The following is a 24,276-nucleotide window of genomic DNA, read 5'->3' on the forward strand; positions in this document are numbered from 1 at the left end:
TACACTGCACCTAGCACATGGAAAACACTTGAATGAATGTTGCTGACATTGAAATATAGGTATTACTGGTTTTGAAGAGCTATTTGATAAAAGTAATTGAAAGCCATAAAAATACTTTTCATCTATTAATCCAGGAATCAAAAACTTAAATGCTTTCAGAGGTCAGGCAGGTCATGTAAATGTCCAGTGTAGTACAGAAGATAACAACAGAGAATACAGACTAATGTACGTACCTTATCTAGACACATTCAGATTCACATTTTTATAATTACTGTCCAAGCCAAACAAATTATAACCCCTGTCTTCAAATAATTTCTTAGAAGGAAAAAAAGATATATTTATTAAAATGCTACCTGTGGATTTATTTGTAATAAGGAAAAAGTAAATGCACACTAAATAGCCAGTAATAGAGGCCTGATTAAATATGGATTATATCCATTATATGTCATATATTCTTTATTATTAAAGAATCTCCCAAACAGTAATATATGGGAAAATGCTTTCACTATTGGAAATAGTAAAGAAAAAAGCTAAATTACATGCTTTCTATAATTGCAACTATGTAAAAATATGCTTATTAAAATGAAAAGGATTATGCAAAATGAAAATACCTATATTAGGGTGCTTAAAATAGAAATGATTTTTTAAAAATTCAACATTTAGTAATGCTTTTGTTTTTCCAAACCCAGTCTTTGGAGAAAATGTTGGGACTATCTTTTGGAATCTTAGAATTTGACACCTAGCAAGCAAATTCATGTTACTTTGGGTAAGAGCTGAAGAATATCAGTTGTGGGCTGAGATAGAAATACCATTGTCATGGCAACCACCAAAAATTTCATAGAAAAGGCATAGCTTGGATTTTTTTTTAATGGAGATGACTAACAAGATCGCTTTTGAAATAGTTCTGATATAGTGTGGGATAATATACAGTAAGTCCGATAAACAATTTTGCTGGAAAATTGAGATAAAATGGCATAACCTTAAGATCAGAAGTTAGAATCCCTAGTGTAAGCTTAGCATATTTTGTATACTAATTAGCTTTTACTGACGTAATACTAATATGATACCAGTCTTCCCTGAATATAAAAATTATATATTTAGTAACATTATAATTCTATAATGATAATAATTCTCATTATCAATAAAATAGTTTGGGTTTTCTTGTCAAGGGAGATTTAAACTGTTTTTCTGATTCTTTATGAAGACTCAATTATGTGTTTTCAGTGTTCCTCTATGATACTATATATAACTTACTGGAAACAGAAGCTTGTGGAAATACTGATAGCATCAATAGAAATCATCGTGACTCCTTCCTTGGAAAGGGCATGTTTCATCAGTCCCGTTTGCCTCATTTATTAAGCTGAATTGTCACCTTAAGTGACAGATATTTTCAGTGTCCAAACTTCCTGCGAAGATTTCTGTATTTTATCCCATTCTGTTTGAATTTAGATCAAGAATGCTCATTAGATTATTTTGTGAGCCCAGGTTTGCTAGAGTTTACAAAATCTGACCTAGCTCACTAGCCATAGAGAGGCTATCTTCATACGATGAAGGTTTCCTGAAGAGTGAATGAAATCCATGGCTTTGTCAAATACATCAACTAATACATTGAAAATGCTAATTGTGTGATTGTCCTGGGGACATGACTAGTTTATTTGGAAACTACTTGCAAAATCTGCTTTGCCTTGCAAAACTGCTTCCCCTGCAAAATTGCTTCTTCAATGGCATATCCAGTGGAGACCTTTTGGTATCTTGCACAACTAGTCAGCCTAGATATAGGACCATATAGTTAAGAAGGAAGAGATTGTCAGTAATTACAATTTTAAATTATAATTACAAAATTGTAATTATTTTAAGGGTGAAATTCTACTTGGCATTTTTTGTTTCATGTAAACTTCTGTAGATCTGCATTTATCATAAATAGCCACATATCCAAAGTATCACATTTCTCATGTCACATACAAACTTTTGACTCTAGTATTCAATGTAACATTAAAAAAAAAATCAAATCCTATTACCTTAAAATAAGGGCTGTGTGCCAGGATTGGGAAGCATTATAAAGTGAGTTAAAATTAAATGAGATGTGGAGCGGAGTTTGAAACCCGTGCTGTTAAAACCTCATAATTGAAATTGGCACCTGATTGTTGTTCATTCAGCTCTCAAACCAATTAAATAGATACCATAAATATGTTGATTCTTGTAACCCGTGTAGTCTATTTATTGTTTTCTGAAGCCACCAGTAAAACTAGTCTTTTTCACCAGCTACTGAAGACAGAGGTCATATTATAAATCAAATGGAATTATTAACTTCTGTTTCATTTTTAAGCATTTGACCACAAAATTAAACCTTGTATTTCTACATAAAAATCCAAGCATTATAATGTGAATGAGATCTGTCCACTCATTCATTCAACACCCACTTACTAAAATGCTATTTCAAAGACTATTCTAATAAGTTAAAAACTGAGGATCTTACTGTCTAGTTAGTCATACAGTTAATCATCACAAATACTGAAGGTTTGAATCAGAAAAGAAAAAAGAAAAGAAGAAAAACAGTTTGTTTTTTTTTTGAGATGGGAGTCTCGCTCTGTCGCTAGGCTGGAGTGCAATGGCACCATCTCGGCTCACTGCAACCTCTGCCTCCCAGGTTCAAGCAACTCTCCTGCCTCAGCCTCCCAAGTAGCTGGGATTATAGGCGCCACCACGCCCGGCTAATTTTTGCATTTTTAGTAGAGACAGGGTTTCACCATATTAGCCAAGATGGTCTTGATCTCTTGACCTCGTGATCCGCCCACCTCAGCCTCCCAAAGTGCTAGGATTACAGGCATGAGCCACCGCACCTGGCCTTACCAGTATTTTTTAAATGTTGCACACAAATAGCCATAAAAAGCACAGGGGTAGGACTTTTTCCATTGAAAAATATATGACTTCTCTATAATTAATTTATATATCTTAACCACTTATGTTACGAATGAGGAAAATATAAATCTACCAAAATCATTCTGTAAAACCATTCCTGCTTTCAGTCATATGAATACTTGTTGCTAATTTGAGGCTTTCTAAATTTAAAGACATAAGATGAGTAGTTAATGACCTTGAAATTTAATTAGGAAAGTGGTGACTGAGAGAAGACTAGACAGTATGTTGTTTGCACTAATTTGATTTATATAACCCTTTTCTAGTCAACCTTTTAAAAATCAGCCTGACAGTAGAAATTCTCCACCTTCAAAAATTAGGAGGTTTAATAATTTTTGAATCTGGGTGAAGTTTCCTAGATTAATCCAAATGCAACTAAAATGTGATGAAAGATGAAGCTCATCTTAGTTTTCTTAATCTACATGACCTACTTTGTCCAGTTACTTAAATTCAGAATTTTCATGTTCACAATTTGAACCAGGAGAAGTACCTCTCTAGGTTCACTTTTCTCTGAAATTCTAAGACTAAATAAAATATTAATAAAATGTCTCAATAATTATCTCACAAGTATATTAAGATAAATAGTATGAAATAAGTTTTTAAAAATATTAGAGTAACAGTATTATTATTAGAAAATATATCTTAAAAGGGATTAAACTACACAGATATAAGGTTTGATGTATTTTCTTAAAAGATGAGAACTTACTACCAGAAACATGTAATATATTAATAGCCTCATTATGGAGGTGAGATTCTCTCTTTAGCAGAACACAATTAGGGAATATGTGAGTGATGTTTTATTTTTTATACATTGCCTTATTATGCATTTCCAGTCATGATCTCCTAGTGTAATTGCATTTAAATTGTGTTCTTAACCATATGTTAATCAAATAAACTCAATGTAAAGACCCAATCTAACTTTCCTGTGTAATGTGGTGTTAATAAAAACTGCAGCTCGTGGAATCTAGAGTATTACAGGATCTTTGCATACCTAGCTCTTAAACTGATTTGTTTTGGATTCCAGAAAACTTAGCACCTTGGTTAAGTGGCTTGTGAAGAAATTTTGATATATACATACATGTCACATAGATCTAATAGCTATGTGTTTGGAAAGTATTTTGTGGAAACAAAGAATTAAACAGCAAGGAAATTTGATTTTCCTTAAGAACACTGAATCATATAGAGATAGGATAATTTCTGGAGACAAATAGGCCTGTCAATAAAGGTCAAATATATGCAACTCCCTCCTTTTGCTGAAAATCTGTTTTTCCATGTTGACTTAGATATTAAGAGAATATTATACTTTCCAATAATTATATTGTTATAATGCAGGGGATATAGTTCCCACCAGTGACTCTACATCTACAATATATGATGAAATAAAAGATATAATTATAAAATATCATACTATCATACTCAATTCGTTGAGATAATAAAGTACATTCTAAGCCTTATTTAATGGACAAATACATGCACTATCAGGTGGTTACATGAATCTCCATTATATTTGGAAAAGGTACATGTGTTGACATTAAAACCACATTCTATGTCTTAAATTATAACTACATAAAATTAACATACTAACTTTGTCACTTATTTACACCAATAAAAGTCTGTTTCCAAACAAGAAAGCTGTACTGGGTATATGTATATGGGTGTTTATGTGATTTAGATGACTGGCATATTTTTAAAAACTGTCCAAAGGAGTTTGAAGTCATAATTTTAATGTAGCAGGAAAAGATAAAGTCATTCTCCCATATTTCCCTAATGTTCAGATGCTATGTGTTGTATGACATGATATATATAATGTAAGTTACTAAAACTTTTTTTGGAAGAGAAAAAGCTAGAGTAGCAGACATGCACACTAAAAGGCAAAAATCTGGTTTTACAAGTTTTATAATAAAAAAGATGGCAAGATGAAAGTTTTTTTAACTTAGAACTAAATTGAAATTTAAGCTTAACTTTTACAGCAATCTTTAGAAAATGTTGCTATATGGTCTTTCTTGAAGATTATTTGTAATTTTGTATAACTGATTTAGAAATTCCCATCAAATTTTAAAATTCAGAGTTCTAAATAAAACCATCAATTATCTGAAATCCTTTCTCAATCAAGACTGCCCATGAAGCCAAGTGCCTTATTTGATCCTATAAGCTTCACTGAAAATCAGCAGAGTCTTTATTAATTTATAAATGATGGGCATGATTAATTGGTCTCAAGTTTGCTCACAATTCTGAACCCTTGAAATCACTGAAATACCAAAAAAAAAAAAAAAGTAAGAATAAAGCTATTAGGAAAAGTGATTACTTGAGCCTACTCAGAGTCTCAGTGAAACAAAGGTCCATTTTGTGCATAAGTGTAAAGAAATATATTTTTGAAAAAATTATATTTACAATTAGAAAATGATGAACTCTGAGGTTTCATTTATTGCTAGTCAAAGAGTTTAGAGCCATTGTAAACAGTTTCCTCTAGACCATAATACAATGAGTTTATTTTAGTCAGCAATTACAATGACAAAATGCTAGGTATCATTGAGTAGAACATTAGGCAAAGATTCATTTCTTCCTCTTGTATAAAATCTGGATGCATCCTATTAAAGAACAGAATTAAACAGGCAAGCAAAGATGTATTCAAGACTATTTCAATAGGGGAGAAAGACTAAACTCTGCTGAAATAAAAGGGAGGCAAGTTTTTAAATGATGCAGTGAGCTAGTGAAAAATGCTGGAGGATATTAGGGTAGAGTTTTTCAATGTGATTAGACATCTGTGTTTGCTAATGGGTGCTTAGTCAAGTTAGGGTCCTATCCTTTCGTGCAGTTTGGGAAATAGGAACATTATCTTTCTTGATTATTACATTTCAAAAAGATGGTTCCCAGGTCTATCAGAAAGACATTCCTGGGTTGTAAAATATTTACAGCTCAAAGAGTCAGAGAAAGAATTTACAATTGCAAGTTTTCTAAAGTAAGTGATCTTGAAAAAGGGTGGTTAGAGGCCTAGGGTCCCAGAAGGAAGAAACCTGCCGGCAGTTCATCAAGCTGAGTGGGATCCTTAAGGCTGTCTTGGTCAATCCAAACCTGGAACACAGATTCAGATCTGATTGCCAATGCAAGAAAAAAGCTTGAAAAGACAGACACTCCCCTGATCACCCATACTCCCTTATCTGAGTTAAATATTTATTTCTGTTTTTTTTTATTTTTTCATAGGTTTTTGGGAGAACATGTGGTATTTGGTTACATGAGTATATTCTTTAGTGGTGATTTGTGAGATTTTGGTGCACCCATTACCCAAGCAGTATACACTGAACCCAATTTGTAGCCTTTTATCTTTCACCCTCTTCCCACCCTTTCTCCCTCAAGACCCCAAAGTTCATTGTATCATTCTTATGCCTTTGCATCCTCATAGCTTAGCTCCCACTTATGAGTGAGAACATACGATGTTTGGTTCATGTGTTACCATGGAGGCACAGGATTGCCAAGGTCACAGATTTTATCTGGATGAATTGCAAGTTTTTGTCTGTTTATTACTCTTGACAAGAGACTATGAAGTTTATGAGGGCAAGAATCTTGTGGGTTTGTAATCTCAGGATTTACAGTAATGCCCCTCACCTCATAGTAATTCAATTAATACTTGTTAAAAATGACTGAATTTTAAAGATTTCAGAGAATAAGATAAGAAACAAGGATGTGGGAATAAGAGTGTGGATATTACAAAAGAATTAAGAGTCTTTAGTTTGGTAATATGAATGCTATAAAGGAATATGATCAGAGACATGTTCCTGGAGGTACGAACTGTTCTAGTAAATCCTAGACAACTAAAAGTGGGCCATACCTAGTGAAGATAGGAAAAGGAGCTTTTGTCTAATGTATGGTATATGGTAGACACCATGTTAGCATGTCTAAATAGTCCTCCGTCTGGAAGAAAAGTATTACAGGCTCCATTTCATAAGTGCAGAAACTGACAGAGTAGCCATATAGCTACACTCACCCTCACCTCTGTTGACCAGTTATAAAGCCATTAGACTTTGTTGCTGTAAACTTAAATTGTAATCGTTTAATTTTTAGAGAATAGAAAAAACAGTCAGAACTTTTAACTTTACATATTAGATGACACCCCCAAGAAAGGATCATCCACAAAATATAAATAGAATCTATGCAGTATTAGATATATATTTAAATGCTGGAGACAGGGAAGGATAAAAATGGCTAATGTTTTGGGGTACCTTCCAAAACATCTGAAGGGAGTGTCAACACAAGGAGAATCTGTTTCTTGGCAGAACTTCAGCAATTAAATTCTGGTTTGGATGGTCATTGAGATAGAAATTAGTGGGGCTCTTTCCAGTGTTTAAAACATTCTCTGTGATTCTTTGCTAATGAAGTATCTCTTTGTTTCCTTGGTTTTATTATCACTGGAAAGACGTTTAAGGGAACAATCTTCTGTGTTTTCAGATGTGCATTGAGAATGCTATTTAACTCCTATTATGTGCTGGAGAGGTATTGATAGTTCCTGTATATGTCTCTGTATGTCAGGACAAGAAATATTAAAGCTGCTTGGTGCCAGTCCTATCTGGCTAAAAAAAAATTATAAAGGAAGATATTTCTGAATTGAAGGGAGATGTCTGGGACAAGAGCAAGCAAAGTGGAGAGAATTTAATTAACAATTTAGTTCAATCTGAAAGTCCCATAAAATTCAAATACCCATGTTGGGCTGATATGATACTTATTTTCAAAACAATATGGCTTGAAACTTTTTCTAAAGAATTTGTGGTGAGAAAAAAACTAATGGTCATCTACTAAATAAAAGAAATATCTATTTTTCTAACAATTCTTTGAAATCCTTGACTTGTCATTTGACCAATTTTATCATTTTCTCAAAAAAAAAAAAAAGTTGCATACTGGAAGGAAGGAAGACTTAGTGCTTTTCTGGTGCACTGTTGGCATTCTTCCAATTCTTCTGGAAAACATCATTCTATCATTTATGCTCCTGTGAGTCAAAATGAAAAAGTCTGTATAGCCTCTTAGACAGAAGTATCAGGATATTCTTAAAGGGGCCTTATCCAAACAGGCATATTTAAAATAGTTATTAGTTTATCATTAAGCCCTAACAAGACTGCAAAGTTGCTTAGCAACAGAATCAGACACCCTTAACAGGAACATGCATGGGAACAATGGTGAAACATAATTGAGTCTTAAAAAGGCAAATTCTTTGAATTAAATTGTGAAAAGACAATGTGTCATGGGAAGAATGAGTATTTTAACCTAAGACTTGTTCTCTGAGCATTATTTTATAGCTAAATCTAAGTGTCTTTCTATAGAATAAATAATGATACTTTTAGTCTCTATATAATTTAAGGCACATAAAAAAGATTGTTTATCCGGGTTAGCTCAACAATGCATAATATCTCTATTTTGACCCATTATCTTCAACATTGTAGAGATACATAAAGAAAGGAAGGCTCTTACAAAAATAAACACTACAAAATATTTTATGAACTGCAAGGGTTTTATTTTGATGTTATGTATAATTTAAACTATCAGAAACTCAAAAACTGTACTTTTTTTAAATTTGAATATACATTTACATATACACACATAATGTATCTAATTCCCATTTGCAGAAAAAAAAAAAAAAAGCCTGAAAACACTGTCTCTTTTAGAGTTCTTTTGACTAATTTGACATTGGCTGACTTTATACTCCAATACCCGTAAAAGCACTGTCTTGCTTCATTTAGTAATAATGGAAACAAATCTGGTACATGTGGGCTGTCTTGATATAATGCATAAACACCTAAAAAGTTCAGTCAGGGAATAAACTCAGGGTCCTGTCTGTGGAGGCAGAGAATCCCGGCTTGGATCCTAGTCCTATTTCTGGCTTTATCAAATCACTTACCCACTCTAGACCTCATACTCCTCATCTATAAAATGAGACTTCTAAGATCCCTTCACATCTAATACTTCTGAGTCTATGTCCATCAACTCTTAAGTGGTGTCATTCCTTTTTTCTCATAGAAGAATTGTTTGTTTTATTGAATTGGTTATTTGACTGCTGTCTCTTATGTAAATACTAGAAGTAGTAGGCCTATTTACCAATACTGTTAGAGTATCAGGCAGAAAAAATTCCCCACTGGCTTCTTTTTGGCTTTCCTTTATGTCTGATTATATGTTGCATTGCTAATTTTTGGTCCCTGAAAGCTGAAAACGTGCAGATGCAGATATAATATGCTGCAGCTTTTTCTATCAAGCCACTCTATTTTAAAACTGGATTTTTTTTTTTTTTGCAGTCTTTAGAAGAGGGTTAGATGACCAAATCTGTTTTCCTTTTCTTGAGAGTTTTATAACATCACAAAAGGTCATCCTTAAACAGTCAGATAAGATTAACAACAAAATCTTGGAAAACAGCCAGTGCATCAACAAAACAAACCCAGTGGACTGTTTATAAATGTTAAGTTTAAACAGGCAGAACACAGGATGGGGAGGAGAGGAGAAATACTTCATAGACATAGCAAAGAAATAATTTCCAGACATGACCCATGACACTGCAGTGTTGAGAACCAATATCAACAAACAAACTTGGCACCCAGCAATATGTAGAGTGCATTTATAAGGATGTTAGAAGGAGCAAGTCGTAGATCACAAGTCACAGAAGCAGAATCATGGGCCATTCCCATACTGGGTTCTTCATGCCATTTTTAATGAAAAGATAAATTGGTGGAAATATTTTAATTGCAAAGAACTGAAAAAGTGATTTTTAATGCCACCAGTTGACGCCAGGCCAGGGTTTTCACTATGCAACCTAGCATGTAGCCCTAAAGTCCTGACAGCTAAATAGTAGGGAAGACACTGTTCTCTTCCTTGCAAATACCACTTCCTTTACTAAGGATTCTAAAGGAAGAGAAAGCCTTTAACAGAGAACACCTGAGAGGAAAGCCACCAATATTTAAATCCAGGAACTTAATATTGACCTAAGTAGCAAGTAGGCTTAGGAAAAGGGCAAGCTACAGAAATTGTTGAAGGCCTTGCACATTTAGTTAAAATTTTTAAAATTCTGAACAGAAATAAAGAATTCTCTGCAAATTGTATTTTATCCATGATTCGGATGTGGCCTGTTAGAAGTTTACCAGGATGAAAAGTAACCTGCTGAGGATTGCAGATGATACTAATACAGACATAATAACAAGCAGAGACTGATATTTGTAACAAAGGATTTCACCAGCTTTCTAAGAAAGGCTTTCATGGTTGACACAAGAATTACATTGTAGTTATACCTGGTATGAATTTTAGATTATGCAATACATAAAGATGCATTTAGGAGACATAATCAACTGCACATATATATTGCAGTAGTAAATGTTACATTCTTTTCAATGAATAACTTTACAGTATTTTCTGGTTTAAGGAGACTAGTTTAAAAAAAAAGATTGTTTTAAATTTGAGAAATGAGCAAGTTAAAATAAGATGAACCAGATTTCTACAATCCACTTTCTGATGCTCAAAGTGGAGAGGGTACAAAATGGTGCATGACTGAGTCTATGGGAATCTGCGTTTTCTGCACTGTGTGAATCATATTATACATTCTGTAATATGAAGGGGTACAAGGCACTTACAGGTTGCATTTTTCAAACTTTTACAAAGGAATAGTAGTCACCTTCAGAGACTTCTCTTCTAACTAATTAGACCTTAGACAAATGTATATTTGCATAAGTTTCATCAAGCTGCACTTTCTGAATTTCTTTCTCCTTTGAGTCTATTTATTACTCAATTCACTCTGTTATCTAATACCCTTTACAGTAACTGTATGCCCTGAAATTCTCTTCCCTCCTCCACATCATCAAAACTTGGTTTTGGATCATTCAGGCTGAGGTAAAAAAAAAAATGACTAAGATCTTAAAGTACAGATATTTGAATTTCAGTGGAAAAGAAAGGCTAAAGGATTGAGGTTCTCAGGCAAAGAGACAAGAGTCTGCCAGGCATCAGAACTTTTTGGCTTCTCCCAGTTATAAGACTCATCTTATAAGACATAGTTGGAGAGAAGTAGTCATTCAAAAGGCTCAAAATATAGGAAAACAAAAATAAAAATCACTTCTTAGTTCATAAATACAATGTCGGTCTATTGAAGAGAACATTAAAATTGATCCCTGTTTTCTGATCTCAAACTGGCCAACAGTGAAAAGGAGCTGGATAAAGAGGCCTTGGTATTGGTGAATGCAAGAAGAATTGAGTGTATAATTACAAAAGGAAAGTGAGTGTCAATGTGTATGTGAGAGAGTGTTTGTATAGAAACCACTCTAGAAAAAGACATTTAAAACTGCTAAAGTTATTAATGCACTGAAAAGAAACTATTAACTTCAAAATCATTCTATTGCTATATTAAGTCATATTTGAGGGACAAATCAATAGCAATGACTTTCTTGAAATGTCTCCCAACACTATGATTTTGTTTTATGGCACTGGTGGGTAAAGGGGTTTGGTTTGAAAGGACACAAACAGGTAATACCATCAGTTAAGAATGTTGTCAGTAGTTGAGCAAAAAAATAAAATATGATAGAAAGCACAGTTTGTTTCCTTTGTCCTTTCATGTTTAGCAGTTATGTAAATTAAAAGAAATTGATCTTACTACCTATTATTTTTATTCAGTCACCAAAAGAACATTTGCTTTGAATGAATATGGATGCATTTTTCTTTTAACAGAATCAGGCAGCCAAACATGACTCACTGTTATTTACATGAGTCAGTATCTACTTGCCCATGTAATCTTGTTTCACTAACTTTACAGTCAGATCATTCTTATTATGATCAGGGAAAAAGCAAGCAAGAATAAATGTGATGCCAATTAATATAACTACGAATTAGTATTTAGTAGTAGTTTTTGATCATTTTACATGGAAAGTAAAAAAATCAATTATCTAACATTCCATTATTTACTATTATTTTTAACAAAAATGGGATTTTGTTTTTTTATACAGTGTTCTGTTCTTTGTTAAGAAGTGAGGAAAAAAGCACTTACTGATCCCAAGCAAGTCGGCTCCTTGATTTGCCTGATGACGATGAATATGAATACAGGCTTTCTCTCCAGTACAGTTGCTCTTCATCAAAAACAGGCTGGCTCTAACATATTTCACAAACAGAAAAGTGTGCCAAGACACAGTCAGCAATTCTTTTTAATTTTTGAGATTTAAAATATTACTGTACTTTGTATGAATTTTACATTTCTCATGGATAATTTTACTGTGAAATGTATGATGCTATAAAACTATTTTTATGAAGATACTACAGTAGGCTTCACATATCTCCATATCTTATATTGGTAACATTTAAATTTGAATACTACATCTTTATCCTTTCATAAACTAGAAGATAATTGTTCTGATGACTAGCAGAAGAAGCTGGCAGGAACGACAGATTTGCCAATCTTTGCTTTCTGTTATTTGTGAATCTAATTACTCTAGTTGGTCAATTAATGGCAACACATGACAAAATCTTCCTACTAATTGACTCTAATTTCACTATTTTTTGTTACTGCTGAAGCTTCCTCTAATTTTGTATGTGCATATGTTACCCTACTTGTCATTTTCTTCCTCCCAACCTTCCTTATCAGAAAGCCCATCTCACTAACTTTACAGTCAGATAATTCTTGTTATGATCAGGAAAAAAGCAAACAAGAATGAATGTGATGCCAATTAATACAATTACTAATTGGAAGCCTCATTTTGAGGGCATTAAAACAGAAGAAGAGTAGAAATGATAATAACTTGGTTTTAGGGAAGCTGTTAACATATAAATAGAACCCAAAATGGCACCACTGGTAGTTTTCCAGGGACTTAATATTTCCGACACACACTCAATTTGTGCCCATGGATAAGACATACTATTATAGGAGAATCAAAGAGTTACATATTTGGAAAAATCAGGTTATCAAAAAGAAGTAATAATGACACTGTTTAAACAATAATGCATTAAGCTTTCCTTGTTTATTATGCTAGAAGTTGTATGAGATTATCTGAGTAAAAGCATTTCAATTACTTCAGCATTGTGGGACATGAAGTGTAAAAGAACTCAGGACGCGGAAAAAAAAAGGAAAAAGAGAAAGGAAATGGCTGAAAGATTAATTACTTGGCTGTCAGCTGCTAGGGGAGTTTATTTATGTTCTCTTAATATTCATAAGGCTCTTGTCAAAATGGTATTATTAAATACCCATTTTATAGAAAAGGGACTGAGGCTGTTCAACTGCAGTTTATTTGATGGGTATTTATGCCTGTGATGCGGACATCTATGTCAGGAACTTCAATTCCAGTTAAAGTGAAACCTGGCAGAGACATAGTTTTGATCCGAATTTTGACAGTAGTACAATGTTGCTTGTCCTTCTCCAGGATGGTAGTCTGTGTTTCTTCTGTAACATTTTTTCTGAGTTGTTTGTACCAACTATTTGGTTTTGTAAATTTATGTGACACTTTGTTTTAAACTAATTATAAATGTAAATTAGACTAAGATGTCTTTTTTCCACTAACTGGTTTTGTAGTAGCAAAAATCTGAAATTACATGCAAAATGCTGTTTACAGTTGTTTTAGTAATGGGATGCAGAGCAGAGTGAGTTGTCAGATTCTCAAAACAAAATCAAATTATCTAATATTTTACATTAAATCAGGTAATGAATACCTCTTCCGGATCCAAACATTGGTTTAATTATTTATAATCTTTGTAGTGTCCCTAAAATACCTATTATCTCCAATTAACACTAAGGAAACTGAGGCATAGAGAGGTCCAAGTAAGTGGCAGGGATGGAATTCAAACCCAGGTCAGTTTCAGGCTTGAACTCCACTAATTCTATACCTTTCACTGCCTCTCTCACTGTAGGTAATTGTATTAGTCTGTTTTCACGCTGTTGATAAAGATATACCCGAGTCTGGGAAGAAAAAGAGGTTTAATTGGACTTACAATTCTACATGGCTGGGGAGGCCTCACAATCACGGTGGGAGGCAAAAACCGCTTCTTACGTGACAGTGGCAAGAGAAAATGAGGAAGCAAAAGCGGAAACTCCTGATAAACCCATCAGATCTCGTGAGATGTATTCCTATCACGAGAATAGCACGGCAAGACCACCCCCTCCCCCCCGCCCTACCATGATTCAATTACCTCCACCTGGGTCCCTCCTATGACATGTGAGAATTCTGGGAGATACAATTTAAGTTGAGATTTGGTGGGGACACAGCCAAACCATATTAATAATCAACAAATATTCACGTATTTCCTTTACATCAGGTGGAGTAAAAGAACAGGTGTGTAAAAGAAACAGAATCAATCATTAAGTGATACTTAAACCAGTGCAGATTAGTTTTAATGTAAATGTTATAATAATAATGCTAGTCAGCAGTTACTGGATATTCATATTATGTTAGACACTGTGCATTTAATACATTATGGGTTTGTTTGTTTGCTTGTTTGTTTTGAGACGGAGCCTTGCTCTGTTGCCCAGGCTAGAGTGCAATGGCGCCTTCTCGGCTCACTGCAACCTCCGCCTCCTGGGTGCCAGCGATTCTCCTGCCTCAGCCTCCCGAGTAGCTGGAATTACAGGCATGAGCCACAACGCCTGGCTAATATTTGTATTTTTAGTAGAGACGGGGTTTCACCATGTTGGCCAGGGTGGTCTCAAACTCCTGACCTCAGGTGATTCACCCGCCTCGGCCTCCCAAAGTGCTAGGATTACAGGCATGAGCCACCTCGCCCAGCCCTTTATGGGTATTTTTAAAGTTAAATCTCACATATATACTACCGATTCTAGGAAGTAGCTAAGGTGATCAAAAAATCAACATGATCAGGAGTCAGCAATTAAGTGGAAAGGGGTTCCTGGGGGATGGTTTTGACCAAGACATTAAGGAGAGAAGGGATGGGCAGTGGTGGGAAGACTGAAAAGCTATTTATAGCAGGGAGCTAGCACTACTGTAGGCATGCATTGCTTGCTTAAGAACTGTGGACCCTGATAACCTAAAAAATGTGGTTTTGATGAAATCTGAAGAGTTATACCTTTATGCAGTTTAAAAAAAATAGACTGATATCTATCCATCCCTTCATGTTTGAACATAACTGGTTTGGAGATGTGTTGAAATGACTGATCTCAACTTCTCTTTCAAATCTGAACTAAACGTCTGTGTGATGGAGATAGAGGCTATGGAGCTGCTTTCCCGTGCTCATAGATACAGCCCCCCTCACTTTCGCCAGTGAAAAACCAGCATAGTTCTTTTTATCTGTAGTTATTATACATCTAGTTGAGAAAACCCAATTTGATCTATTTATACCAAAGTACAAATGAAATCTGAATTCATCTGATTAGTTCTTCCTGTAAAATTGTGTTCATTTCTATCACATATGTTGTAACATAAAGATTTTTGGTGATATCCTAGTCCCAAAGTGACAACCTAAATCATCTGACTCTACATTCTCTATAGGAATAAATCACACGAATCTCTCTGAAGTAATGTTATAATTAATTCCTAAAGGTAATTTATAATTATATATATGCTACTTTCATGCATATTTGATATCATTTCGACTTTCACTATTCATTTATCATGTTTGCAAGCCTTTTGTTAAAAATAGCTGGTACACAAATCATTTCCTGATTGCCACATCTGGAACCCTGATTATATTTGCATTTCAGAGTCATTAGCCTTTAAAACTAGAGCAGAATCTGGGAATTTGCAGACAAAACAGTGCTTCCTTCTGGCAGTTGCATAAAAAGACATTTTTAAATCTGCATTTCTGTTTAAAGAGAACTGATTTATTTTCATTCTAAATTTATATGACACTTTCTTTAAACTAATCATAAAATGTAAATTAGGCTAACTCTAAGCTGTCTTTTTCCCCACCAGAACAAATGACAGTAACATTTTGTACAAAAAGAAAATGTTTTTCTATTCACACCTTGAATCATTGCTCTCCCTGTCTTTGAAAGTTAATTCTGATTAAGATGTACTGGTAGCTCATTGAAATCTTTGACAAAGCCGGCTTAGCTATTCTGTTGAGTAATGATTTACCTTACATTAAAATATCTTAAACATATGAACATTAAATAACTAAAGTGATGAATATTACTAATACTGGGACTCAATTCATCAAGGAGAATACTTTGGGGAAGCAGATGGACTGTGAAGGGACAGGGATAACTTTTAACTATGGCCTTGATATTTAGACCAATGGCCGAGGAAAACCATGAAGAACATGAGAATGGGCTTCATTCATGTCAAGGAAGCAGAGTATTTGCTGATGGCTTAACATTTACTGGGCATGTCCTAACAGGATAGCATGAAAAGATATATAACATTTTATCTGATTTAATTTAACCACATCCCTCTGTGTTATTGTTATCTCTATTGGTAGATAGAAACCAGGCTCAGGAAGATTAAGAATGTTACCTAATTCTAGTAAGCTGCAAAACCTAAACTGATTTAATTCCAGAGCAAAGATCTTTCTACCTTATCAGCATGGGTCTTCATCTCTTTGAGAATATATGAGCTCTATGAGCCTTCTTCTGGAAAAATGCATACATAAACAACATGAGACGTGGTATATCAGTACAAATCTCACTAAATGATTGGTGTGTTTGGACTTGGCATCTGCTGGTAGATCTTTGCGAATTTGCCTTCCTCTGAAATAGTGGGCTTTAAGTATTTTTTCTGAAGACACTCCCAAATTATACATATAAGAAACTATTTTCCTTTCAGGCTAAAGATAAATTAAAATGTATTTAACTACATATAGGTGCCACTGTTGGTCTAACATTCTACATATACCACGATACAAGCTAAGATGGGTTCAAAAACTGTCCATTATACTGTAATTTGTTTCTGATATTGTGACGTAGATATAATTTAATCAATTATAAGACAAGAAAAAAGAAAGAAATGCTCCTTCTTCCTCCTCAACATCATGTAATTAGCCTACCCCACTGCTCTAGGCTAGGCCAATTTTTTTTTTTTTCTCCTAGTACAGGGAGCATATTTTATTGACTCTCTGTCACAATCTTCTCCACTTCAAGTACATCTCACATAAATCTAGCCCGTCCCACAAAGTTTGTGCCAGGCAGTCTTAGGGTCAGTTGTACCCACGTATGTATAATTTTGAACTTCTCAAGTAGGGCCATTGTAGTCAGGAGAGCACAGTGGTTGGTACTGATGTCAAACTTTCTGAGTCCAAATACTGCTTCCATCTCTGACTAGCTATGTAACCTTAGACAAATCACTTAATGTTTTGAAAAGCATCTGTTTTCTCAGGAAAAGAGGATAATAAATACACCTAACTTACAGGGTTAATGTGTAAATTCATGTAACATGGGATAATGCATGTTAAGCATTGCACAGTACCTGCCTCTTGTAATAGCTGCTCTATTATTAATTATCCTCTTTGTATTCCCATTCTCAGCTCCCTTCTAACATATAATAGTTCTTCAGCAAATATTTACTGGCTTGAATTAGTTCTAAAACTTAGGCAATGCACCAACAGCGGAGTAATCGCCCTTAACCATCACTTCTCCCACTGAAAGGGAGAATAGACAGAAGCCAACTGTCTACCCTTTTTCTACATAAAACCTCTTATCCAGCCTCCAGTTAATAAAATAATAGTTCTGAAACCCCAAAAAATATTAGCAATTGTTGAAATCATGCTAGTTTGAAAATAGTTGAGTTTTCCTAACAAAATACGTCTCAGGATCCCAGGGTCACCAAGCTTATATTAATATAGTCTAGTTGCGACTAATGGTAATAATCAGTGAACCAGTCATTTTTGAGCTTCTTGGGCTCTTAAAAATTTGTAATCATTAAGCCCACACTTCATAGAGTCACAGCTATTTTATTTTTATAAGAGACTCAACAGTCAAAGTAATCTTTTTAGTTTAATTAGATCCCATTTGTCAATTTTGGCTTTTGTTGCCATTGCTTTTGGTGTTTTAGACATGAAGTCCTTGCCCATGCCTATGTCCTGAATGGTAATGCCTAGGTTTTCTTCTAGGGTTTTTATGGTTTTAGGTCTAACGTTTAAGTCTTTAATCCATCTTGAATTAATTTTTGTATAAGGTGTAAGGAAGGGATCCAGTTTCAGCTTTCTACATATGGCTAGCCAGTTTTCCCAGCACCATTTATTAAATAGGGAGTCCTTTCCCCATTGCTTGTTTTTCTCAGGTTTGTCAGAGATCAGATAGTTGTAGATAAGCGGTGATATTTCTGAGTGCTCTGTTCTGTTCCATTGATCTATATCTCTGTTTTGGTACCAGTACCATGCTGTTTTGGTTACTGTAGCCTTGTAGTATAGTTTGAAGTCAGGTAGCGTGATGCCTCCAGCTTTGTTATTTTGGCTTAGGATTGACTTGGTGATGCGGGCTCTTTTTCGGTTCCATATGAACGTTAAAGTAGTTTTTTCCAATTCTGTGAAGAAAGTCATTAGTAGCTTGATGGGGATGGCACTGAATCTATAAATTACCTTGGGCAGTATGGCCATTTTCACGATATTGATTCTTCCTACCCATGAGCATGGAATGTTCTTCCATTTCTTTGTATCCTCTTTTATTTCACTGAGCAGTGGTTTGTAGTTGTCCTTGAAGAGGTCCTTCACGTCCCTTGTAAGTTGGATTCCTAAGTATTTTATTCTCTTTGAAGCAATTGTGAATGGGAGTTCACTCATGATTTGGCTCTCTGTTTGTCTGTTATTGGTGTATAAGAATGCTTGTGATTTTTGTACATTGATTTTGTATTCTGAGACTTTGCTAAAGTTGCTTATCAGCTTAAGGAGATTTTGGGCTGAGACAATGGGGTTTTCTAGACATACAATCATGTCATCTGCAAACAGGGACAATTTGACTTCCTCTTTTCCTAACTGAATACCCTTTATTTCCTTCTCCTGCCTAATTGCCCTGGCCAGAACTTCCAACACTATGTTGAATAGGAGTGGTGAGAGAGGGCATCCCTGTCTTGTGCCAGTTTTCAAAGGGAATGCTTCCAGTTTTTGCCCATTCAGCATGATATTGGCTGTGGGTTTGTCATAGATAGCTTTTATTATTTTGAGATACGTCCCATCAATACCTACTTTATTGAGAGTTTTTAGCATGAAAGGTTGTTGAATTTTGGATGAAATTGGAAATCATCATTCTCAGTAAACTATCGCAAGAACAAAAAACCGAACACCACATATTCTCACTCATAGGTGGGAATTGAACAATGAGAACACATGGACACAGGAAGGGGAACATCACACTCTGGGGACTGTTGTGGGGTGGGGGGAGGGGGGAGGGATGGCTTTAGGAGATATACCTAATGCTAAATGACGAGTTAATGGGTGTAACACACCAGCATGGCACATGTATACATATGTAACTAACCTGCACATTGTGCACATGTACCCTAAACCTTAAAGTATAATAATAATAAAATAAAATTTAAAAAAAGAAAAAAAAAGTAATCTCTTTAAAACCACAAAGCATATGGTATCTTTGTCCTGCTTAAAACTTCTAATGGTTATCTTACGCAAAGACACCAAAACATAAACTGCTTAATAAGACTTATAGGCCTCAAGTGCTCTGGCCCCCTTCAGTATCTCTTCCAGACCTTCACGGGTTCCAGGCATGTTTGCCTTTTTCAAGTCCTCGGATGCAGCAAGCTTGTAGCTATCACATGGCTTTGCATTTACTGATCCTTCTGCTTAGATCAGTTTTCCTCTAATCATTTCAGTGTTGTTTCAGATGCCAACTCTGCTACCTTGGCCAGAGAGACCAGCCTGCTCTGTGTCTGTCTATCCCATTAACCAGTTCCACTTGTCAATTTGTTTACTTATGTACTCTACCACCCTCCCCTACCCCGCTCCCAACAACTAGGGCATTTGCTTAAGATCAAGGACTTTGTGTTCATTCACCACCAAATCTTCCAAGGCTTTCAACAGAGACTGGTATGTGGTAGATGCTCAGGAAATGAGTGTTGAATTAATGAATGAATATGTGAAGGAATAAAAAAAAATGAGAGACACTATGACAAAAATATTTCTCTTTTGAAAGAACAATGTAACAAGGAAAAAAATCTTCATTCAATTAAAATCAATCATACATCGTTACTAACATCACTTAGTAATTCACATGCAATACAAAATGTTTCTCTACCTTCTGGTTCTATCCACGTAATTAATTAAATTTTGCTGACTCTAAGGCCAATCTGTGAGACATTATTTAACTTCCCTACTCTAAAATTTCAGCATTAACTTGACAGAGGCATCATCAATTAGTGGTCATCTGATCTTGCATAAATTATAATTAACCTTTCAATGCCTCAGTTTTCTCATTTGTAGTGTGGGAATTATACAAGATGTATAAGTTTATAAGAATAATCACATTAATAAAGCTCTTAGAATAGTGTCTTGCATCTGCCAAACAATATAGAAGACTTGACTACTGTTACTAGTATTATTATTATGAGAATTAAATGTGGAGAATAATCCTTCATACAGTTGTATATTCCATTGAATGTAAATGGAACTAACAAAATATTTAGAAATCAGATTAAAGGTGGGGTGGTAAAATATACCAAGGTAGAAGATTATGAGGGTATAAAAGCATAACAGTATTTTTGTCTTTTGTTTTACTTTATTTTTTAAAGAAGGAAAGAGTCTAGAAATAAAAAGACAAAAACTCTCCATTGGCTGTGGTGACATGGAGATCACTGGTGTCCTTCATAAGTGAAATTTCAGAGCAGTGGACAAAGGTGTTGGAGTGAGGGAAGCCAGAAGAAAGTAAACTATTGAGTAAATAGGACATGAGGTGTGGGAAAAAAATCTATAAAGATAACAGTTTTGAGAAGGACAGATGTGAATGAGACAAAGAAGATATTCGATGACCAAGGAAGGTTTCATGTTGCATATATACTTTTTACTATTTTAAATAGGAGTTAGTGGTCTAGAATACGTTTGAATTTTTATGGGAATAATCTATAAGGAGTAGGTCGGCTGTGGAAGACTCAGTGCTGTGAAGTTCTTGATCAGATGAGAGAAAATGGAATAACCACTACATATAGTGTGAATGGCCTTTCACATTAACTCTAACAAAAAGAGAATACAAAGATCACTGAAGATGCTAATGGATGAATGGATTTGACAGTGGGCCATTTACTGTCTTCTATTTTCTTAATGAGATATAAAGCAACACATCAGCTGAGAGAGGGAAGTAAAGAAGAAAGATGGGAATTTGAGGAGAGTGGGGAAGCCTTATTTAAAAAAAAAGAAAAAAGAAAAAAAAGAATGGCCCTTTAGAATGAGAAAGAATTTACTGGTTAGTCAGAGCAGTATTCCCAGTCTTGCAAGCCCGTTTGTGGTTGGTGTTCATTAATTTATTGGAATACAGTCGTGCCCTGTCACATGATTTTTCTCCAGTTACCTAGGAATAAGTTATGAAGAGGCAGAAAAGAGTGAGAGAAGACAATTAAGAGAAAATACAATTAGTATTTTAAATATATATGTGATGTTCGACTTTAATAGTTATCAAAAAATTTAAAGAAATGGAACATGAGGGTCCAGTTTATTAATTTATCAAAATCAGTAATCACATATCACAATATCTTATTTTAGTAACGTACTTCATCTAATTGGGTTCAATAACTTGAAACGTAATTTGGCAATGTCTAGTAAGATAAAAGTGGTCATAGCTTTTTACCCATTAATTTTAATTCTGGAAATTTACTAAAATAATTTATATTTAGAAAATCATTATATAAAGGTGTTCATTGTCCTGTCATGTGTAATAACAGAAAAAATGGAAACACATTTAATTTCAACAATAAGAAAGTGATTGAATAAAGCAAATTATATCCAATTAGTAGAAAATTAGTCATTAAAATTATAATTATTAGACTATCCAGCAAAATAGAATAATGCTTACTGAAGACAGCTGATTTTAAATTTGTCAGCCTTGTGACAACTATGTAAACATATGACTATTTATTAAAAATCAAACAAAAATAAAAATTTAGAAGCTCTGCAACAGTAATGGGAATTTTTACTTTTGTTTAAAAATATTTTTAGTATGGTTCTTTTTTATAATTTTGCTCTTTAAGAGGAGTTATGTTAAAGGAGATTTTTTTGGCCCCTTTTTAAAGACTCTCTGATTATTACGTCTCACATTTTCAAATAAATAATTATTTTACCAGAAAAGATCAGACTTATTTGACTGATTATACTTCCACATTATTTGGTAGAAAAATAAGAAATATCACTTATAAGTGTTTTCAGAAAAAATTTCAAGATTTTTTTTTTCTTTTTTGCTGTATTTTTCCTGGAATAGAGATTAAGCAAACTGCCTAAAATTCTAGTCATTATTTTTCATTATTTTCATTTTTATTCATTATCCTGCCCTTCACAGGAACAGTAATGAATCTGCAGATTGCATCTGCCGATTTCTTGTCTCTTATCCACATGATGAAGCCATGCTGATATGAACACATCCACTATTTTAAAAACTCTTGAGTTATTGAATTATAATTTGGTCTTCTGTTACAAGGATTTTATGTAAGTGTAAAATTTGGACTCAACTTCTAGAAGCCTTTTGTCTTCTTAGTCTAAACCTGAAAGATTCTTAATACTCACCTATACGAGGAATAATTATTTGCATAGTTAGGCATAATTAGAAGCTCCTAAATTATTTATTAAGGATACCTGGCAGTGCTCTTGCTATTTCTCAGTAGCCCTTTATTGAAGTTTCTCTCGCCCTCTTTCTCTTATACCTACATACACAACCCTAAAGTAATTAGGGTTTTTTTTAATGAGGATTGCCAGTGTAATGTTTATAGTTTCTTTTACAGGGCCATATACAAAGCAGGCACTCATTGCATCGTTAGTAATGTTATCACTTTTCTGTTATTATTTAGGTCTTCATTTTCCTGACTGTGAGTTCTCATAAGGAAATACAATTTCCACTACATAGAGTAACACCTGTTATCTGGAGAGGTTTTAATTGAGCTCATTACTCAAAAAAAACCCCAAAAACCAACAGATCAGTTGTCTGCCTTTTGTGTTTGCCTTACATCAGTACTTGATAAAGATTTAATTATTTAATAAGTTCTACTTTTCAAGAAAGTAGAACAAATTGATATGGTAAAAGAGATGAGAAAACTGTCCGTGGAAAAAAATGATCAACTCACTTATGTGCTGAAAGCCCACCTTAGGAGAACTGCTGTTTTGAAAAACACAAAGGAAAAGTGTAAAAATGTATTGAGTAAGTTATAGTAATTATTTTTAAGACCTAAGCACAAAATTTCCTGTTGATTTACATATTTGGCACCAACAAAAATCATATGGAATTAGTCATATTAAGATAGAAAGTTGAGCTACAAATACATAGTCTAATTTATGAAACATGTCTTTGTTGGCTGTTAAAAAGTAAGATGGTGCATGATCTCTGAGTAGCAGAAGGCAAAGAAAAATAGCCTTTTTTACATTATATTGTACTTCTGGGTAAAATGTTTCATAAATCTAGCTACAAAGCTATATGTTCTATAGCTTTTAGGTACCTGCTGTGTCAAAGATTTCCCCTGTGGAGATCAGATTTTGCCAAGGAAGGGATTTGTAAAAGTAATACAAATGCCAGTATCATTGGCAACCACGAGTGCCAGCAAAGTGAGCCTCCAATTCAAATTGATGAGCATACTATCCTGTAGTATCATTTCCTTATGAGTTTTCTGTTTTGGAAAAGGTGGGTAGAAAATGTATTTAAAAAAGGCTTTATAGGCAGAAATAACAATACATCATTTTAAAAATATAAAATACTTTAGCTAAAGTTATTACAGCATCTTACATTAATATTTCACCGTACATTAGACATTGCCTACAACCAATGTTTATGACAATCACTGCCCTCTGAAGTGGAATCATGCCCGTGGCAAACATTAATCTTAAAGAAGATTAAACACCGAAAAGACATTTAGCATTTAAAGACAGTTTGCTTTGATTTATTCAGTGAGTTCTTCCAAAAACATGTTACCAGGAATTATTGCTTATTGAATTGGGATTACCAACCATTTTAGAGTTATTTAGTTTTTTTCTTCAACATCAATATCAGTAAGGTAAAGCAAACTCAAATATTTATTGGTGACTGCAGAAACACAACCATAAAACAAGAAAATACTTGACTTTTTAAATAGACTTTGTATTTTAAAACAGTTTTAATTCAGAAAATTTGAAAATATAGTATAGAGATTTATCATATATACTATACCCATTTTTCTCTATTATTAACAACTTATATTAGTATGTTACATTTGTTTCAATTAATGAACAAATATTGATATATTATCATTAACTTAAGTTCATACTTTCATCATGGTTCTTAGATTTTTACCTTATCATGTCACA

General features: G+C 34.0%; 1 protein-coding gene and 1 long non-coding RNA gene across 6 annotated transcripts in view; one reads left to right on the forward strand and one right to left on the reverse strand.

The window, feature by feature from the left end:
* LOC129061056 (uncharacterized) overlaps positions 1 to 13,974 on the reverse strand; it is a 126,781-nt gene extending 112,807 nt beyond the window's left edge. The window contains exons 1-3 of one of the 3 annotated variants that reach the window (XR_010141210.1): positions 13,843 to 13,955; positions 11,915 to 12,015; positions 5,260 to 5,504 (exon numbers count right to left, since the gene is read on the reverse strand). This is a non-coding gene — a long non-coding RNA (uncharacterized LOC129061056). Of the gene's footprint in view, positions 1 to 5,259; positions 5,505 to 11,914; positions 12,016 to 13,842 lie in introns of those variants that run through there. The other 2 variants (XR_010141209.1, XR_010141208.1) reach the window with 2 other exon arrangements.
* The window catches only part of PKIA (cAMP-dependent protein kinase inhibitor alpha), an 88,939-nt gene that overhangs the window by 27,820 nt on the left and 36,843 nt on the right, over positions 1 to 24,276 (forward strand). The window lies entirely within an intron of this gene.

The sequence above is a fragment of the Pongo abelii genome, chromosome 7 (genome assembly GCF_028885655.2).
Source record: "Pongo abelii isolate AG06213 chromosome 7, NHGRI_mPonAbe1-v2.0_pri, whole genome shotgun sequence".
NCBI lineage: Eukaryota > Metazoa > Chordata > Mammalia > Primates > Hominidae > Pongo > Pongo abelii.